This window comes from Molothrus ater, chromosome 1, assembly GCF_012460135.2.
Source record: "Molothrus ater isolate BHLD 08-10-18 breed brown headed cowbird chromosome 1, BPBGC_Mater_1.1, whole genome shotgun sequence".
NCBI classification, from domain to species: Eukaryota; Metazoa; Chordata; class Aves; order Passeriformes; family Icteridae; genus Molothrus; species Molothrus ater.
Genome location: NC_050478.2, coordinates 89,318,211 through 89,331,973, shown reverse-complemented (window position 1 = coordinate 89,331,973; position 13,763 = coordinate 89,318,211).

Here is a 13,763-nt window from a genome sequence, read left to right as displayed (position 1 = left end):
AGCACCAAGATCAGTCTCTAATTCTCCTTGATTTTAATGGAGAGAGAGTTTCATGATGCAGATCTGATGCTCTGTCACAGCACTTGCTCCAGTAATTTCACTGTGCCACTCCAGATTTACACTGCACCAGAAGCAAAGGATAATCAGACCACTGTGGCAAATGGGTAATTCCTAGGAGACACTCTTTCTTTGCCACACATTCATCCTTAATGGAGATGAAATAGATTGCAGATTTGTATTAGCTAAGCTCTCTTGTCACTAGAAGAAATGTAACACTTAAGCTGCTGTTCCAACTGGATATTCCATAATACTACTACTATGGCAATACCTTTAGAACTATACACTTTGGAGTCCTCAAATGAAATTGGAATTTCTTTCTTTGTCGTTTCTGCTTGCTTTCTGAAAACATTTGAAAAGCAGGGAAAGCCCTTCTTTAGAACACACATTCTGCAGACTTACTGCTCAAAATTAACACAGGCAATAAACCACTAAATACAGCTGAGTGCTGCATATGCAGCTACGGTAAAAGGCATCTACTTTTCAAGTTTCAAAGCCACTTGTCCTTTCATCCTACACCTCAGAACAGGCCTGAGGCAGGAACGTATTGCAGTATAAATACAGGCCTCAGAGCATGCTATTCTTTAGTAAAATATGTGTTGTAATGAGATAACACTGCACCTCTAATAGTTTACCATATCATGGAGGCCTATTGTTATCTCAATCTGAAGTCTGTTCAGCCTAGTCTTATCTACTCATTCAGTTATTTTTTTATTTACATATTTTCAATACAACTCAATTATCCATAAACAAATAGATGTTCAGTACCAGTTAGTCAATGTTATTTCAATGCAAGGGCCAATATTTCCAATAATTTTCATGAGAACAGCATACATGCTGAGATTTCTGAAAGAGCTGTTTTTTGCTTTTACAAACTCATACTCAATCTAATCTACATGCACTAAGATACAAAGCATTTCACAAATTAAATATGTCCACAACTCAGAAAAGGCATTTGCCAGGGAAAAAAAGAATCAAACAATGTAGTCATGGTAACCTGTAATTAAAGATCAGATCCAAAGGCTTATCACAGAACTGGTATCCACAATGCGCACATTCTTTCTCATCTTATTAGAAATAAATTCTAGAGAAAAACTGTATCCAAAACCAGTTTTCTTTCTAGTAAATGTGGGTCAAAGGGTTCCTTAATGTAGCACATAGGATAGGATAAGCTGAGCCAAAGACACACCAAACTGGGATGTGTGTTGATAGCTCTAAGGAAATTTACTGAAAAGGCATAAAACTGTGAAGGTGTGTAGAGTAGCAGATGCCTCTCAATAAGTCTTTAAAAGCAAACATAGCAAAAAACTCTGACTGGGTGAAATAAAATCACATGACAGCCCAGGCTGGAAGGCCTTTGAAAGATCACCTCAACATCTGATGGAATAGGGAACCTAGATTAAGTTTGCTAATAATCTTCCCAGCTGTGTCATGAAAACCTCCAGTGATGGGGACTCATGCCTGTAGGGAAGTTAAGTGATTGATCTCACTCTGAAAGTTTTCTTTCTTTCTCATGTCAAGATGAAACCTATCCTGGAACCTGTTGCCCTTTGTCATCTCCACATTACTCCTTAGGAAGAGAAAGCGTCCATCCTCTTTGTAGCCACCCTTTAAGTACAGGAAGACAGTGATGGGATCCCCTGTGACACTTTTCTTCTCCAGAGTGAAAATACCTCTCCCCTTCAGTTTTTTCTCATTAGGCATTTTTTCCAGATGTTTGATCACTTTCATGGCTTCCTTTGGTGATAAGATTGAATATTTGGGTTATCACTTACTCTGCCTCATAACTAGAAAAAGTGGTTAGATGTATTTGGGAAGGACAGCGTTGTAGTTTGAGTCACTGTTGTCCCACCTGCTACCTCCACACTTGCCTGGTAATTTCTTTGCTAATGGAAAAGTGTCCTAACTTGGACAGAAAAGGACTCAAATAAGTGTTAGATTTGATGTGACAAATGAGAGATTCATGATCCTAAATGCATTTTTGCCAAAAAGACCTGAAATTCTGGTGGGGCATTTGGGGGAACTACCATGTCTTGTAATAATGAGTGACACAATTATCAGTCCCCTGATCTACCCAAGTGTGTTCTTTCAGCTTTGCTTTAATCACTGGGTGAGGAAAAGACTGAAGATGCCATCTGTCATACCAAAAGCTACCTGGTTGCAGAATGAGGAAAATACTGCTCTGGATCCAGGTATTTTTAAGAATGTGTTTTCTATAATCTAAATGTAAGAGTGTTCTATTTCTTAAGGATATGTTCCTTTCCCTGATTAGGAGGATATGATTAACACACTGATTTTAATGTAACAGTAACATTAATTAATCATTTACTATAATTTAGCTAGAAAATTGGTATTCTTGGTAGTATATTTTAAATGAAGCCTGTAAAGAATTATAGGTAATGAATCCTTGAGAGTTCTTCAGAGTGACTTCACATGAACAACTCATATGATAAGATTAATACAAGACTAGAATAATTTTGTGTAATACATAAAAAGCTCTATACTCATTTGCACAAAAGCAAAATGAGCAAATGTCGGGAACACACCAACACACAAAGAAAATATTTTTAACTAAAAAACTGGTGAACTCACGTTTCTGCTTTTGCCATTATCTATAAGTCTATACATTTTTTGAAACAACAGGGGATTATTACTTCAAGGATGATGAAAACACTGCAGAACTAGCAAAGCAGTTCCTCATCAAGAGTATTATTCTTCATTGTCCTTGTTCTACTTTGCCCATCACATTTTTTTCATCAATATCATTTCTCTGCTGACAGTAAATGCCCATAGAGTCATCATACTAACAATCTTTGAGATCAAGAAAGAGATACACCCAAACTACTATTGTCTCTTGTTTTGAGAAAAAGGCATTCATTTAACACATATTTTTTAAAGTCAGATATTTCTATATAGAAAGTTCTTCAAAAAAATTTCCTAACATTTCTTGTTTGCATACTAGCCTTGACAACTGTGATCTCAAAGAAACCATCAGTGTTTGGGCACAGTCAGAAGCCCTTGGGAGTTCTGAAAAACCATGTTTTCCTGAAGACAAACACCTTCATGGAGTGTGGGAGAGGGGGTAGGGAAGAGGAGAAAATTAGTGTCTCAAATTCTCCCCACAAAAACTATTTGGGAAACACGCTTAGAATTAGAGTCAATTCTCAGGCAACAACTCTGTCCTCACCAGCTTTCCACAAGCTATTACAGGGTGTCAAAATTATATCTATCTACTTGTTCAGTGTCTTTGATGTAAGTGACAAAGCAATACTCTTTAGTTTGTTCCTCTGCTTTCTGTGATTTCCTAGAACTCTTATTCAAGGACTGAGCAGGCCTAGGACTATTTAACTTCCAAAAGTCAGAAAAGAAAAAAGGACTTCAGTCGGGCCATCTGGCCTCTATAACACTGCAGATCACTGGTAGGGACCAAAATGAGTTTTCTATGTCACTGATAGCTGCTTCAAGCAGAAGATCACCCTTCCTCCTCGTGGAAGCATAATTTGTGTTCCCTTACCAAAACTACCAGTTTCAGTCAAACAAAATTAAATTACAACACAGAACAGAACCTAGTATTTTTGGCTGAATAAAGTAATCAAGATAATTCTTATTACTTAATTATAGTAGCTAATGGGGAGGAAGGGCATGGGACCTATTACTTTGCTCTCTCAGATAAACACACAAATCAGCAGCCTGCAGTGCTGCACTCACCTGTAGGTATAACAATGCTGAAATCTATTGAGCACAGCAGACCAGCTTCAACAAGGCACCAGAGAGCACTCACCTTGGAATATCCTACATCCCACAAGTGAAGGTGATTTCCTATTACAAGCACTTTACACCTCTTTTACCAATTCCTATATGGAAGGAATATGTATGCCCAATTTCACAAGGTCCTTAGTCCATGGGCTGCAAAGAAAGAAGCTTTTTCCTCCCTCAACCTTGGGATAAGAGCATTTTCCTTCCACTAAAAATATCCACCCAACAATCTGGTTTTGTGTTTCTTTCTGTCTGTGAGTCATTTCTGTGGTGGACTGAACATTTCTGGGAAAATAAATAAATAATGAACTTATATCACACAATTCATTCTCTTCCATATCTGCAGTGACTGAGGCCAGTCGTGTAAAGACAGGAGCCTTGCTCACTAAACAGAGTTCCTGGGGTTTTGCTTCTTGACAAAACCTCTCTTAATCATTCCTATCCCCTTCCTTTTGTGGGAAAATGACAGTGGAAATAGAAACAGCATGACAAATGGAAAGCTAGCAAGAAAGGTACATAAATAATATGCAAAACTCTGCATTCCTGTGAGACCAGACCTGAGTCCAGCTGAACGTGGGGGCAGTCAGGGTACTGGTTTAGGATGCAAACTGGGCATCAGCTCCAGCAAAAATAGGTGCCAAACTAATAATAGGAAAAGGAGTATCTACCCTATCTGCCTACCTTGTTCCTTCCCAGGATGGTTTGCTCTTCCCTCCACACCACATCCACCCAGCCCCCCTCAGGGCTCATTCAGCCCATGAAGAGAAGGCATTTCCCCAGGGACTCTCCATGTGACTCTGGCCCTGAGGAGGCCCCAGATGCTCCTATCTGAAAGGAGTGATTCCATCCTACCCCAGGCACCAAAATCTCTCACCACAGGTCAGAAAATAGCATTTCATATATAACACACATATGGCATAACTTTCCCTCTTATGCTGCAGGACTGTCAAAAAAAGTCAATGGAATTGCAGTGATGTAAAATATGCATAAGTAAGGTAACACCCTTTTCTGCCCTCTGTAGCCTGATCATATGAGAAGCTGAACATTTCCCACTAAGTGCTTACTGCCCTCTGCTCACATCTATTTGGTTTCAGTGAGAATTCAGCGAGCAGAGTTAATCTCTTACAACCTACTATTCTGATACAATATGTTGCTCACATTCAGGAAATCTGAACTGAGTTTAGAAATTCCCAGGTCCCTCTGACAGTCAATAACTTCCTATTTTAGTGCAATGAGCACATTAGCCCTGAACAGCTTGAGACTGCATTCTCCATTGATCAGATAAACAATTTGTGAGATATTTTATTACAAAACGACGCACCGATTTAGCCATCTTTTCATCAATGATGTGCTTAAATTGGATGTGAAATGCCAAGAAAGTTGCCTCCCCAGGGTGCCATCAGTGAGAAATGTAAAGCAGAGGCTTTCAGTTAATACAGTTCATGTAGCAGAGTTTTATCTTTCAGTCAAATCAAATTTAAGTCAGCTGGTAATATATGTTTGACCTCCCATTATCTAAAGCCATAAATTGCATTGTAGGGATTTGTTAATCTCACCTTAAATCATCCAGCAACCTTTATATCTTTTTTTTTTTTTTTTTTTATGAATCATAGGGGTTTTATTTTTCATTTACTTATGAGTCCATAAAGTACAGTTGATTATATCTCTGGTTTTTTGTACCTACCCCAGTCATTCAAGAACTCTTACTTCTGTTAAATATAAAATGCACTATTGTTTCTAAATTCATTTAGGTATAGAATACCCCACTCTGGCTATAAGTGCTTCATTCCAGAGATAGCATGGCCAGTCTCAACAGCCCACTTTCAGATTGCATCTCTGAATAACAAAAGAAATGGAAAATGAACTATACAGTATTTGTGATCTTTTCTCAAAAAGTATCTAAGCCTGCGTTAGCATATTTAGCATATTTACTAATACAAATTTAATTAACAGAACAGATGTCCTCTTTTTTGTCACAGCCACTTCATATTGCACTTCTATCACTGTTTCATCATGGAATTTCAGGAATGACACAAATCATGGTGGTTCAATACATGACATAAATAAACAGGCAATATTTTTCATTTCCCTCACCATTGCTTTTGAAACAAGAAAGATATGGAAAACTGTGGAATACAAAGTATACACAGAACTATGGAAAATGAAGTATCTTCATGGTATTTCCAGAAGAAAAAGTTCAGAAGCCAAAAGTCACGAGATTATGAGAAATGTGATTTTTTATGTAAATATTTGGTCTCAATTATTCACTATAATCAGACTGTGTAAAAATTGCTTTGCTTCAACATCCGTGTTATACAGAGTTTTACTAGCTTTTAGAAACTTGAAGCCTGCAATCAACATAAGAGTTCCTGGCAGAGGATCCAGAAAAGGCACAGTCCTGTGTGTTGGGCATTGTAAACAGCCCTATGGAGAGATGCATCATAATCATGTCATGGGGGTAAGAGCAGAGACTCACCAAACCCATTTAAAGCTGTAGCTACTAAGCCTACATTAGATGGGTCCACCTTCAATCCTGGCTGATCTAAACAGGAATCGGACTACTTATGTATAAGATGGCAATTAGCAATGACTTGTGAGATTTAGTCTCTCTGCTTGCAAAATGAATAAAAACCAAACAAACAGCTTTTTTATTCTGGCAATTTAGTTTTTCCATCCTTCAAAGATGTCTCAGATAGACTTTTCTCTTGACTTGATTAACAGGCAAAACGTCCCCTTTCCTCAGGCCAGATTCCCTCTTTGCCACACTGTTTTAAAGCGATCTCCCTCACTGACCAAAGCACAGATGGTAAAGCACATATAGGTACAGCATTCCAACTTCTTGATATTACAGTACAGACCACTTAAGCTAATTTTTATTAAGTCAAGCTTTATCCTTTGGTCTTGCAGGATGTCTCAGAAGATTTAAAATCAATTTTGCCTACATCACCACTGTCCTTTACTTCAGCTATCATCTCTGTTACTGTCTGTGAGGACTCCTCTTGCAAAGGAGCCCATGACACCAATAGCAAAAGAAAACACTGACACTACAAGAGACCTGTAATCACACCTAAGCTTGCATTCACACTTCAGGGACATTCAAATACCTAACCTAGATCATCCTCCCATTCACTTCTGCCACTGCATATGAAAACCTTTAGGATGGGATGCTAGACATAAGCCCTATTGCAGGAGCTACCTCTAAAAGCAGAGCTGTCAGTCAAACAGATAGAAACTCAGGCAATTAATCGTGCCATTAGAGATCAAAAAGCAATGAAGAATAACTTTAGAATAACTTACTTTATTTAACTCTAAAGAGTTAAATTCCAAAGAGTCATAAATGGCTATTCCCACACAGTAACACTTCACATTAACAATCCTTTCTCTTTTACCTTTAACCTTGGTTCTCAATGTTTAGCACAAAAGTCAAACACAAAAAAATTAAATCAAGCTAGGAAAATAAGTCCTGGCTTGCCTTTGCTTTTTGATACAGCTCTAAAGAGTTCTCTGTTCATTGCATCTCTTTGTGTCACCAAGACTACTCAAGAACTAGCAATGAAGGCAGCAATACATAAATACAAGAGAGGCAACACACTAAAGGCAGGTACAGAGGTGTTGTGTGGCTTAGAGCTCCTTCATAGCTTATCAACATTTTTGCTAAAACATAGGTGCAACATTAATAAGCATCTAATTTGAAATTTTTTGTTAAGAACACAGATGAGTAATTAGCAAAACAGCAATTGTTAGATGGTACATTTCAATATATTTGGGAGGGTGGGGGTGATACACGGGAGTTCTGCTTAGTACTCGTAGCAGCTGAACATTTGCTGTGTCTGAGTGTTAGCGGGGTAACATCAAACACTAAACAAGAAATCATTCCTGGGACCCCAAAATCATCATCAGAATGTTAAAAAACCCAACCAAAGAAACAAAACAAAACAAAACAAACCATACCAATGACCATAAAGATAGAGAAAATCAGAAAATACTTTTAATTTGTCTTTTAATTTGACTTTTTGGTTTTGGCCACTAGGACTGTTCTAAATTTCTTCACAGCACTAGGAATACTGAAAACATTCTCAAATTTCTGAATGAAAACTAAGATGATAGCATAATCACTCATTTCTGGTAATTAAGGATTTAAATAAATTTATTGCTAAACTGGTACTAAATAATATTCTCATGGTATTATCAGCTAATGAACAATCATGACTCAGTACAAGCTACATAGCTAACTCAGATCAGGTAAATATTGAAGGCTCAAAGGCAGCGCCTGGGTTCTGCTTTATTCCCTGAGCATTGTTTAGATATCAGGTACACTCATGTAGACTCAAACCCTATTTGAGAGAGAAAGGGCACACCACCATGCACCTGTGGATCTTGATGCTACAGTTCTATCAATTTTACAGCTTCTCTATAAAAGCACTTGAAAGGTATGGTTCTGGGGAGAAGCCCAGAACATCAGTACTTACTTAAAATAAAAATCACTTTTGTAACAAATATACTGCTGTTTTAATTTTGAAAAAGCTGAACTCAGATAAAACTCATCTAAAACATGAACCTTTTACCTAACACCACTATTTCACTATGTAGTAAATTATCTCAGCTTCCAGATATACTTAAAAAATTGAGAATCCATTGCAACAAAATGCATACAAAGCCAAACTAAACATAAAGCCATAAACATGATCTTATCTTCCCAATGGGACAGAAAATCACTATCTAGAAGACACTGGAAGTATTTCATAGAAACATAGGATCATTTCATTTGGAATAAAATCTTTAAGATCATTAAGTCCAATTTACAAAGAAAAATAGAGTTCTTCACCCTCAGACTGACAACACTAATTAAAATCTTTGTCTTTTTATTTGAAAATATTATTGTATTTGTGCATATGGGAAAAAATCATTAGGAACAAAGTGATCGTGTAAAAGATCATGTAGTATAAGTTTCAAATGTGACAGAAGCAATGTGGCAGATTTATTACAGGTCAATAGTCAGAGCTGATTTTTAAAAAAACACCAGAAGTGTTATAAAACTATTATACTTCCTATGATCTCAAAATTCAGAAGAGTCTGCTTGTGAAAGCCTTGCAGGTTTGCTATAGTTTGTTTTGGGTTTTTTCTCATTATTAACTTTAGCATTTATTACATCCAAAAGGGATCTTGTTTTTATTTCCATATTCTTTTCTTACTGCATGCTAGCAAATTTCATAAGACTCTCCTTCAACTAAACTACTTCAATTTTCTATTCATACACTCAAGACTTCAATCACTATGGCTATTTGAAAAATTATATCACCAGCAAGAGCAGACAAGAATTTATCTTTTGTAAGCTATAACAGAGGAAGATATTTATTTTCTTTCCTGTAGGAGAGAAAGGTTGTGACAATAAAAGGTAAATGACACCCACAGATTTCACCTGCAAAGTCAAAACCTGGGGTTTTTTTCAGAAAAAACATGAAAATTGTCATCCATTTTTACGTTTTTGCAGCTGCTGATTATATTCACTAATTCAGCCCTGTGTTTAGATTTATTTTTTTAGTTTCAAATAAAACTAAAAATATTACATCTACTTGTGAAAAAACTAAAATATGAGTATTCAAGACTGCAAAGACAGAGTGTTCACATGATCTTATTAATGTTAACTCATACACATGGACATGCAGAATCATACAGAGTAGCATCTTTCGAAATAATTCAACCAATTTATTTTTTCACGTAACTGTATCAATATGGGTAATTCTCATCAGCAAGGGTTTTTCATGTATTAAATGGAAGCAATTCAATGAGAGCAACAGAGTCTGTCCTGGCACTGCTTGATAGAGAGGAACTCAACCATAATGTGGGAGGCTTAAAAAAAAGGTACCTGTTCTTACCTCGGAGCTGGTCTGTACTAAACAAGATAAAACAACACAAAACAAACAATATTAAAGAAACAACCAGAAAAAAAAAAATTCCTTGAATTTGAATTCTCCACTGAGAGGAAAACTATGTTGCCTTAAGCTTATGTTGACTGGAAATTTAGATAGCTTCCTGAGCAATACAAAATTCAGGAATGTTACTGGATGTTCTTTTAAAATTTGATCTTTTAAAAAAAATTAATGCTGCACAGTTGTGTTAAAAGAAACACATGCCATTTTACTTCATACCACTATGCCAGACATAAACATTATTCACTTTTGAAATCCATAATTTTAAGAACGCTCTGGACGTACATGGGTAGCCAGGGAGCTATCAATGAAGTTGGAGGACAAAAATTCATAGAATAAGTAGATCCACCATTGTCTACCTCCTAATATCACTGGGCCTCAAACTCTTGCATCACCAAAACAGCTCAAAAATTGTATTAACACATGACCACTGGTAAAATAATTTAAACAGAAAAATCAAATTATACCTGGAAACTGTGTAAAAGCATTTCAGTACAAGTCTGAAAATCTTCTGCCTGAAACAATTAAGAAAAATGCCTTCACCAATTAAAAAAAATGCCTTCACCAATTAAAACTACCCTAACAGGTATGAGACCAGCAATGAAAGAATTGCTTGCTGATTAAAGAATCAAGAAGCTGATGATAAAGATAAATCAGAGTGTAGGAACTGAGGAAAATTGATAGGGGAAGGGAAGCAAAACAACTCAATCTATCATCATGCCAGAGCTAAGAAAAATATTTCTTCACTGACAGAGTGACTGGGCACTGAAATTGTGGAGGTGGTGGAGTCACCATCCCTGGAAATGTTTTAAAAAAGACTGGATGTGGCACTCAGCACCATGGTTAGCTGACAAGGAGGTGTTAGGTCATAGGTTGGACTTGACCATCTCAAAGGTCTTTTTCAAACAAGTTCATTCTGTGATTCTGTAGTTTGAAGGCCTATTTCTCCATGAAAGCATACTTAAGGATAGAAAGGCCAATCAGAACTTACTTTTTCAGCCAAAAGTGAAGGAAGCCTAGGCTTCTGACATCATTAAGAGACATACTGCACTAGAGTAGCTGCTCTGTTGATGCCGGTAATTCTGCTCCCTCTGTATTCTTGCTTCTTCTATTGCCAGCTACACTATCCTGCTGTTAAATCTTGCCAAGTCCCTGCAGGAAAGAAGGAAGGCTAAAAGAAGGGCCAATAGTGCAAGGGCATGGTTTCCAAACTTTTCTCAGACTTTTAACTTGCATCATTTCCTCTGATGGATGGCTGACATCCAAATTACCTTGTCTAGTAACTGCTAGAACTTCCCTCCTCCATCATTTCCCCAGCTGTATCATCACACTTAACACACTTCCCCTGACTGAGTTAACACATTACTGTGCCTTTCTTATTAGACTTCACTTCATTACCCTGCTCTAGCTACCAGATGTATGAATTTACTCTTGTCAAGTTTCCCCCTCAGTCTCCCAACCCCTTCAGTCCCAAACAGGGAAAAACACACCCATACACACCCACCCACACCCCCTCTCTGTCAAACTGCATTGCTGGTCCGTGCCAATAGGAAAAACACCTTCGAAAATCCTGCTTTGCAGCCAACCTTCAAGCCCACTTCTCTCACAATGCCTGCAGATAATGGCAGTCCCCAGTGGCAAGGCCAGCAGTGGTCTGAGATTTCTGAATGGTTGGGAGAGAAAGAAAAGAAGAAAAGGAAAGGAAAGGAAAGGAAAGGAAAGGAAAGGAAAGGAAAGGAAAGGAAAGGAAAGGAAAGGAAAGGAAAGGAAAGGAAAGGAAAGGAAAGGAAAGGAAAGGAAAGGAAAGGAAAGGAAAGGAAAGGAAAGGAAAGGAAAGGAAAGGAAAGGAAAGGAAAGGAAAGGAAAGGAAAGGAAAGGAAAGGAAAGGAAAGGAAAGGAAAGGAAAGGAAAGGAAAGGAAAGGAAAGGAAAGGAAAGGAAAGGAAAGGAAAGGAAAGGAAAGGAAAGGAAAGGAAAGGAAAGGAAAGGAAAGGAAAGGAAAGGAAAGGAAAGGAAAGGAAAGGAAAGGAAAGGAAAGGAAAGGAAAGGAAAGGAAAGGAAAGGAAAGGAAAGGAAAGGAAAGGAAAGGAAAGGAAAGGAAAGGAAAGGAAAGGAAAGGAAAGGAAAGGAAAGGAAAGGAAAGGAAAGGAAAGGAAAGGAAAGGAAAGGAAAGGAAAGGAAAGGAAAGGAAAGGAAAGGAAAGGAAAGGAAAGGAAAGGAAAGGAAAGGAAAGGAAAGGAAAGGAAAGGAAAGGAAAGGAAAGGAAAGGAAAGGAAAGGAAAGGAAAGGAAAGGAAAGGAAAGGAAAGGAAAGGAAAGGAAAGGAAAGGAAAGGAAAGGAAAGGAAAGGAAAGGAAAGGAAAGGAAAGGAAAGGAAAGGAAAGGAAAGGAAAGGAAAAAAGAAAAGAAAAGAGAAAAGAAAAGAGAAAAGAGAAAAGAAAAGAGAAAAGAGAAAAGAGAAAAGAAAAGAAGAAAGAAAGAAAGAGGCAGAAGGCATTGCATGAGGATACTCTCTTCCAAGAAAAAAGTGGTTCTAATACACTGTAGCCACATTAGGCACAGGTCTAACAAACTTCATTAACTCATTTTCCCTGAGCACCCCGTGTGAACAGGGCCCCTGTTCGCATTACCACACTTGCACTTGCCAATATGATCACAGCACCTTATTTGTTGGAGCCTTCAGCTGCATGTGGTCTGAAACACTGACTGTGAATTTTGGCTTTTCTGACATGTCCATGCAGTGTCTAGGGTAAGGTAGCTCTGAACTTTTAATATAGTTCTTAAATGCTACCTTGATATAAGTGGCTAAGAGAAACAGCAGTAATAAGACTACATATTTAGGGAGCAACAACCATCTCACCACTATGGTTGGTTTAAATCCTACAAGAACCATGGGCTGTATCACTGTACTAGCACACACCATTTTTCAAACAAATTAAGTTTTGCTCACTGGATGTCTACTCTCCCTTTAGCCACTGAGGTACTGGACAAGAACAGTTTAAATAAAAATTTAAATTTTGTTCGTTGGTTCTAGCTCATCTCTATTTCCAGTGTAATCGAACATAAATCTGATCACACAGCTTGGATAATATCATTGTTCACTTTATAGCCATGGCTCACCGTCACACTGGACAAGATCACACAGGGGATAAGGTCACGGAAACTCTCTGTGTGTCTTCTACCCTGTGATGTTATCAGGTACTCAAACCTAAAGCAATAGAAATACACTGATAAAAGAGGGGAAAGGGAACTGTGATAATAAATCAACTCAACTGCAGAGAAAGTGCCACAGAAAACAATATTGATTTTTTTTTACAAGTCAGCGCACAGATTTGTCAGACAAAAGAATAGAGATGTCAAAACCCACAGAATCAAACAAACTAATATTAAGAGAAAAACATCCACACTACCTACAAATGCTAGAGTGTGTGCGTAGTGATGTTTATCAGGAAGATGAATGTATTTTATCATACTCAGAAAATTTAAAGTAAATATTTCTATGATCTGTATTTAGAAGCTACTGTTTGCCCCACACTGACTTCACATTAAGGCATCTAAGTAGAGTCAGGCAGAAAGGGAGTCCACTGCAAAAGGAAAGTGCCTCTGGCCCAGTGAACAAAAGATGCTTCACTCCTCACCTAGGGGAGGTGACTCAGTGGTCACCACCTCCCCAGGTGATAGCAAATTATCTTGCTTCTCTTCAGTGACTTAGAGGAGCTTGCTTTCTGAAATGGCCATGTTATGCTCCTGGAAAATAGGGGATTGGTCAGGGGAGGTCAAGCAGACAAGACTATATTGGAGAGAGAAGACATTTGAGTTCTATTCCACTAATGAAATGAAGTATTAAAATTATATAACCTATTTTAATAAGTATAATAGACAAAAATCATACACTTTGATTGTCTCAGTGAAGATCATAAACAAGTAGTAGTTACATGAAATGCTAAGCGCAAGAATAGGAACAACTAGCAGTTCAGAGCAGTGATTCATCTGCTATCTAACACTTACTTTAATAAATTCAG